Source organism: Phascolarctos cinereus, unplaced genomic scaffold (genome assembly GCF_003287225.1).
Source record: "Phascolarctos cinereus isolate Bilbo 61053 unplaced genomic scaffold, phaCin_HiC Scaffold_1;HRSCAF=81, whole genome shotgun sequence".
Taxonomy (NCBI): Eukaryota; Metazoa; Chordata; class Mammalia; order Diprotodontia; family Phascolarctidae; genus Phascolarctos; species Phascolarctos cinereus.
Window position 1 is genome coordinate 271,701,157 of NW_027555514.1, and position 6,359 is coordinate 271,707,515.

At 43.6% G+C, this 6,359-nt stretch overlaps 1 pseudogene; it reads right to left on the reverse strand.

The window, feature by feature from the left end:
• Positions 1-558: 558 nt before the first annotated feature.
• LOC110205604 (nuclear speckle splicing regulatory protein 1-like) lies at positions 559-2,144 on the reverse strand (annotated as a pseudogene).
• Positions 2,145-6,359: the final 4,215 nt, after the last annotated feature.

Genomic DNA, 6,359 nt, shown 5'->3' on the forward strand with positions numbered 1-6,359 from the left:
ATATGCTTGTTAATTAAAAAAAAATCCAAACAATATTCCTTGGCATATCCAACCATAGAGATAACGTTCTTCCATTCTCTAACAAGGCAAAAGAACATATGGGCCCATCAAAGGGAAGATTACTGCACATTAAGAAATAACGTGTATTGCACTCATAGTCATAATCATGGAAGATGATCTATGACAAGTCCAGAATGAAGAGGGATTCATTCCTTATAGACGGTGAGGTCCTGGTGTTCCTGTATGAGGATGACATTGTGTGGATCATTTTGAGCCTAGGAATACCACAGAATCTTCTCTCATTGAGCTGGTATACTATCCATTCATAGACCTAGAAGTCAGCCACCACTTTGAACCGAGCCTTCACAAAGCAATTTTTCCCTTAAACTTAAAGTACATTTTTATTAACATAAAATTAAGTGTGTTGAAAACATGTAAAAGCTGCTGCCCCACTCATAATGTACAATGTACAAAAAAGAATTATTACCCTTCTCTACTCTCCTCCAGTCCATCTGACTGTTGCCATTTTCCATATGTTAGCCCCTAGCTGGGCAACCCTCATTCCTCTTCTCTCTCAATGTAGGTTTTGGCACCATACCAAACCATCTGCCTGTCCAGGTACCGGTCTCTCGCTGACCTCACAGTCTCTTTGTTACTGCGCTTTGCCAATTTGCTCAGTGTCTCAGGTGGCTTCTTTCCTTCCCACTCTAGCCGGTACTTTGATCCCCACCGTCTTTCAGGGCAGGAGGCCCTCTCCATGTCTCCCCTCCTGCTGGAACCTTCCTCCCCACGCAGCCTGTCCTGCACCCCAGGACTTGAGGTACTTCCCTCTCTCTCTTCAGTCCTTTCTGAAGGGCCGATGCTGAGTTCCCCCTCTCTGCATTTCTCATGCCTCTCTTTCTTTCCCTCCATAAGGCTTCTGTCTCTCTTTTGTTTCCATCTCCTTCTTGTCATGTTGGTCTTCACTCTTTCTCAGACTGGCTCTTTCTTGTCCCCAGGGGAGCTGCTTCCCCCACTCTTCTTCCCACTTTCATTCTTGGTCAGTCTTCCTCTTCCCTCTTCATCTTCCTGCTCCTGCCTCTCCCTGATGTAGTCTTTCCTGCTGTCCTCCCTGGGCCTGTGATCTGTTTTTTCTTGCTGGTGACCACTGTCAACGTGGTGGTTGTTCTGCTCCCTGCCCGGCTTTTGTAGCTGAGGTTCTGAGGGTAGTTATTTCTGTCCTTCGTGATTCTGTTGCTGCTTCCTGTCCTAGAGTCCTTGATGTGGCTTCTGCTATGGTGTCCTCTGTCCTTCCTCAAGGAGCTTGAGTGAACTTGGATCCTTTCACTCTGGTGGCCACTCTCACTCCTGCACCTCCTCCCACTCTTGTCTTCATCATCTTCACTGCTGCCTGCATCAGGGTCTCTTTCTGCATCTCAGTTTTCCTCTTCTTTCACTCTGGTTTTGCATACGTTTCTATGAAGTAGGACTCTGCATTCTGGATTTAATTCATCGGAATAACTCCGTGGTTTCTCCTCCTTTATCCTAGAGCTGGCTTCCCAAAGGCTGCATATAGGCACATCCTCTTCTCCAACTGCTTGTTTTAAAAGGTGCCTATAAAATCCAGAGCTCTTTCTGCTTGGTTACATCTGGACAAGCCTCCAGGGCAGCTTCTCTCCTCTCTCTTTCTGCTTCCTCAGCTCTCTCCTGAAGCTTCTTCTTATAAGCAGATGTCACAAATGCTTCTTTTTCATCAAATTCTCCCCTTTCCATTTCTCATTCTCTCTGATTTTTCTTTTCCATTCTTTTCTCTTGCTTTTCTTCTTATCTCAACTGCTTTTAGTAGGCTGTGGATGTACGTAGGCTTTCAGACCTTTCCTGAAAGCAGTTTGGGATGACTTCCCTCCTTCTTCCATGGCACTGTGGCATAAATACTGCCATATTCGTACACAGTGGCATCTTCTACCAGGGCCTTCTGAATTGCAATTGCAATCAGCTGGCTTCATCCCTTGCTTCTTCAAGGCTTCTCTCTGAAGGCCGTTGTTCACTGAGGTCTCCTCATCAGAGTCATTATCAAACACTGATGGCTTCTGCCAAATAGGTTTCTGCCAATGCTGTGATTTCTTTGGTAAAAAGTGCCCGCATTGCCTTGTCTGGGCTGCCATCTTCCTTGTGTCTGCATGCCATGCCATTGCTGTAGAACAAAGCTTTCACTCGATGCCCACAGATTCCACAGCAGCCCACTTCCTCCAGGTTTCTTCTTCCTTCCCACCTTTGGTCTGAAGATTGGATACCTCCAAGATGCTTTTTTTTTCTTTTTAGAAGATAAAAACTATTTGGGTAGCCTCTTTTTTTTTTTAATTGTCACAATATTTCTGTTGAAAGTGTTGACTGGACCCCTCTTCCCAGATGCTTGGCTGGAGCCTGCTGTATTTGAGTAAGGGGGTACTGGAGGAGGGAGAACATTGACCCCTCCTTGACCCCTCTGAGGCTCAGATAGGTCAGCCCACACAGGATTAAAGAGCATCAGTCAGAATGGGGGCTGTAAAGTGCAAAGGCAGCGTTCTGGATGAAATTGCAAGAAAGAAACTGTCAACCTTTTGCAAATGACTTTCTGGTGGAGGAAGTGCCCACAGGGATGAGTTCATGGACCTTTACAAACTGCAAAATGCCCTTTAAATGGGAGCTATTATTTTTCTGGACAACCTTTGCTCCTCCTCCTTCCTTCTGTCTGCTGTTTGGTGTTCTGTTGCTCATTAGCACCTTCAGCAGAACACTAGAAGGGGAAAAGAGGAAATGAAGCTCAATTTTCCTACTTGTTAACAGCTCTCATTAAAGAAAAACAAAATCGCCAGCCCAAACCAATGAATGGAGCAGGATGTTGTCAAAATTGACTAAAGTGAACTACAGGTTTTTGGGGCTTTCTTTAACCATGAATTTTAAGAATATCCACCCAGTTCTGTTTTGCTTGCTTTTTTAAACAGAAGGCATCGTCTATAGACAGCTGTCCTCCAAGCCAAGGAAACCTGGCTTCAAATCTCACCTAGGATGTATACTGTGTGACTGAGTAAGTCACTTAATCATTCAGTGTTCTAAGCAATTCTTTAAGATTGTGAGTGGCAGAGATGATGCCAAGTTGCATGAGTAGAGGGAATTTCCTCACTAGGGGGCTTCCCATAGCAATGAAATTGTAGACCCATTTCTACTCTTATTCTCCTTGTTACTAAAGGCTTCATTACAGCCAATTAGAATAACGACTTTCCATACTCAATTACTAATAAATAATTGCTTGTAGTTCCTTCGAAGTAGGAAGTTTTCTTGCTCATCCATGTGAGATGGTCCATTTTTGCCCATCTTTGTATCCTGAGTGCTTAGCACAGTGCCTGCCTCTATGTAATAATAAGAGCTAAGTAAATGGTTATTGACTGATGGATTGATCTTGAGGCAAATATAACACTGGTCTCCTTTCAGCTTTGAGCTTAATCTGAAGTTTGCTCTCAATTAATAGATTCTCTTATGTTAATGAAGTTTAAAATACTAATTAACACCATTCCATAGAAGCACTGCTTCAGCTATATTCTCTCATCTTGTAGGGGGTATCTCTTTGCTAACAGACTAAGTCTGGGCAGCTAGGTGGTATAGTGGATAGGATGCTGGGCCTAAAGTCAGGAAGACCTGAATTAAAATCTGGTCTTAGACACTTACTAGTTGTGTGACCCTGGGCAAGTCACTTGACCCTTTTTGCTTCAGTTTCCTCATCTGTAAAAGGAGCTGGCAAAGGAAATGGCAAACCACTCCAGGATCTTTGCCAAGAAAACCCCATATGGGGTCAGGAAGACTTAGACATAGCTGAAATGACTGAACACCACCACCACCATCTCAGTCTAGATGCAGCTTAACTGAGTGGGGTTATATGATGCTTTCAGCCTTGGGACTCATGGTCTGAAAGGATCTAAGAGATTAACCAGTACACAGAAGTATAGGGGCAATGTTGGGGCATCCCCATTACTACCCAAAGTTCAATCAGCAAGAACTATGGTCAGTGAACTTTAATAGGATCATAGATATAGAGCTAGAAGGGACCTTAAAGGCCATCTAATGATAACCCTTTCCTTTTATGGATGAGGAAAATGAGGCACAGACTAATTAAGTGACTTGCCCAAGATCTCACAGGTAGTGAACTCAGGCCCTTCTACTCCAAAGCCAGCACTCTCCGTTGACCATGTTGCATTTTTTTAGACTTTGTTTTTAAAACAATAGACGTGTGAGTTAATTGATGTACAGAACTTCCAGGGAGGGATCTCCCCTCATCAATGCAGATCAGTACCTGCTATGCAACTTAGAGAGAATGTAAGAGAATTGCTGGAAGGGATCGGCAGGAAATGAGACTTAATTGGGATATGCACAGCCAATATAGGTGAGAGAAGGGGCTGGATCCCTGTTCTTCCCTCTCTGAGACAAGACTTATGCTGAATCTCTTATTGTTCATGAAGTTTAAAATGCTAACTAAACAACATTCCATAGGAGCATTGCTCCAGCTTGATTCTCTCATCTTGGAAGGGGTATCTCTTAGCGGACAGTCAATTCTTGTCAATGTGGGGAAATCCAGAAACCTTTTCTTTTCTCTCCCTAAAGATAATCTTAGGCAACTCTAGATAAGTGAAGAGCTGGGAAGAGATGGCATAAGAAACAGTATAATATACTGGATAAAGACCTGAGTTCAAATCCTGCCTGAGACACTTACTGTGTCTATGACTAGCCTTAACTAGACCCTTAAATCTTTGCTCTATATCCGCTGCATTGTCCCTCTTTTAACAAACGGGAGTAGGCATGCTTAGCCAGAAGAGAAGACTGGGTGGGGAGGTTGGATACAAGAACTGTCTTCAAATATTTGAAAGGCTGTCATATAGAGGAAAGATTAAAGTTGCTCTGTTTGGCTCCAAAGGCAGAGATAGGAGCAGTAGATTGAAGATGCACATAGGACATTTAAGTTTGATATCAGGAAAAAACCTTCCCAACAATTGGGGTTGTTTCAGAGTAAAATCAGCTTTCTCAAGAGATGATAGTTTACCCCTCCCTGGAGGTCTTCAAATAGGAACTGGGTGACCACTTGTCATGTGTTGTAATGTCATAGTGGAATTCCTTTCACATATGGATTTGATTAGATGGTTGTAGAGGTCTCTCAGCTCTTAAATTTTGTGATTCTGTGTGTGGTATCTCCTTTGGGTTCATTCCCCCAACCCACACTCAAACTCTCACACACAAGTTGAGGTTTCCAGAGGGCAGCTGAACTACTTTTCCCTCAGTGTTATAGGATAACTCTAAGTGTTTGTGTCATCTAACACAGTTATTCTTGAGCCCCTATTAGTGGGGCTGTTAATCAACCAGTTGGTTTATTATCTTTTAGAAAAGGGATTTATGGAAAAGGTAGTAGCATGGACAAATGGTACAGAACATTTTCCAAACTGAGTATGCATTCTCTTCCTGCACACACTAGGTACTTGGCCTAGGAGTATTTCCTGACTCACGGAATTCCTTTTCCACCTTTGTGGAATCCTCATGAAATTCCCTGTACATGTCACACTCTGCTAGGCTGATCTTCAATTACTTCACCAGCCTGCTCCACTGATGCTGGTACTCTTTCCTCAGTTTCTATTCAGGCAACAGGGAAGGGGAAGAAACCGACTGCATTAGTTCCTTGCTGGGACTGGCTGCTTCTGCTCTAGGCCACTCAGTGGCTCCCTTGCACTCTTTTCAGGCCTTCTGATGCTTCTGAGGTTGCCGCCTGGGCACGTACATCTCAGATTTGCTGATTGATTGATTATCTCTTGGTTAATTTTCGTCTTTCAAATAGGCTCTGCTATTTGAGTGAGTAGGGCCTGTGTTAGGATCTCAGAATCTCCTGAACTCATATTATTGCTTGGGAACTCAACATACTCGTTTTGCCTGGGGTACAAAATAAACAGAGGTGGCACATGCTTACAAACACACAGCAGCTGGATGGGAGATAGGACACTCACAGAAGCTCAAACTCACCCTGCCTGCTCACAGCCACCAAGAAAGAAAGAGGGAAGGACCAAGGGGTTCAACTTTTTGTATGAATAGTTAGTTCCAGATCGGTCACCCCTGAGTCATCAATTCTTCTGGCTCCAGAGCCAATTAAAAGACTTTTAAAACATTACATGGTACCAACCCCTGAATCATTATGGAAAGAAATCAGTCCCAAAGTTCCATGTGTTGGACTGGAAGCAGGGAGTAGCTACAAGTACTCTAAGGAATGAAACCAGGCAGTGAAGACCTGTACGTGTTTCAAGGGTCAGTCATGCATGCTGTGTGTAAAGTGTCTGTTGATGATTGACCTGATTGAGAGAATCCACAGC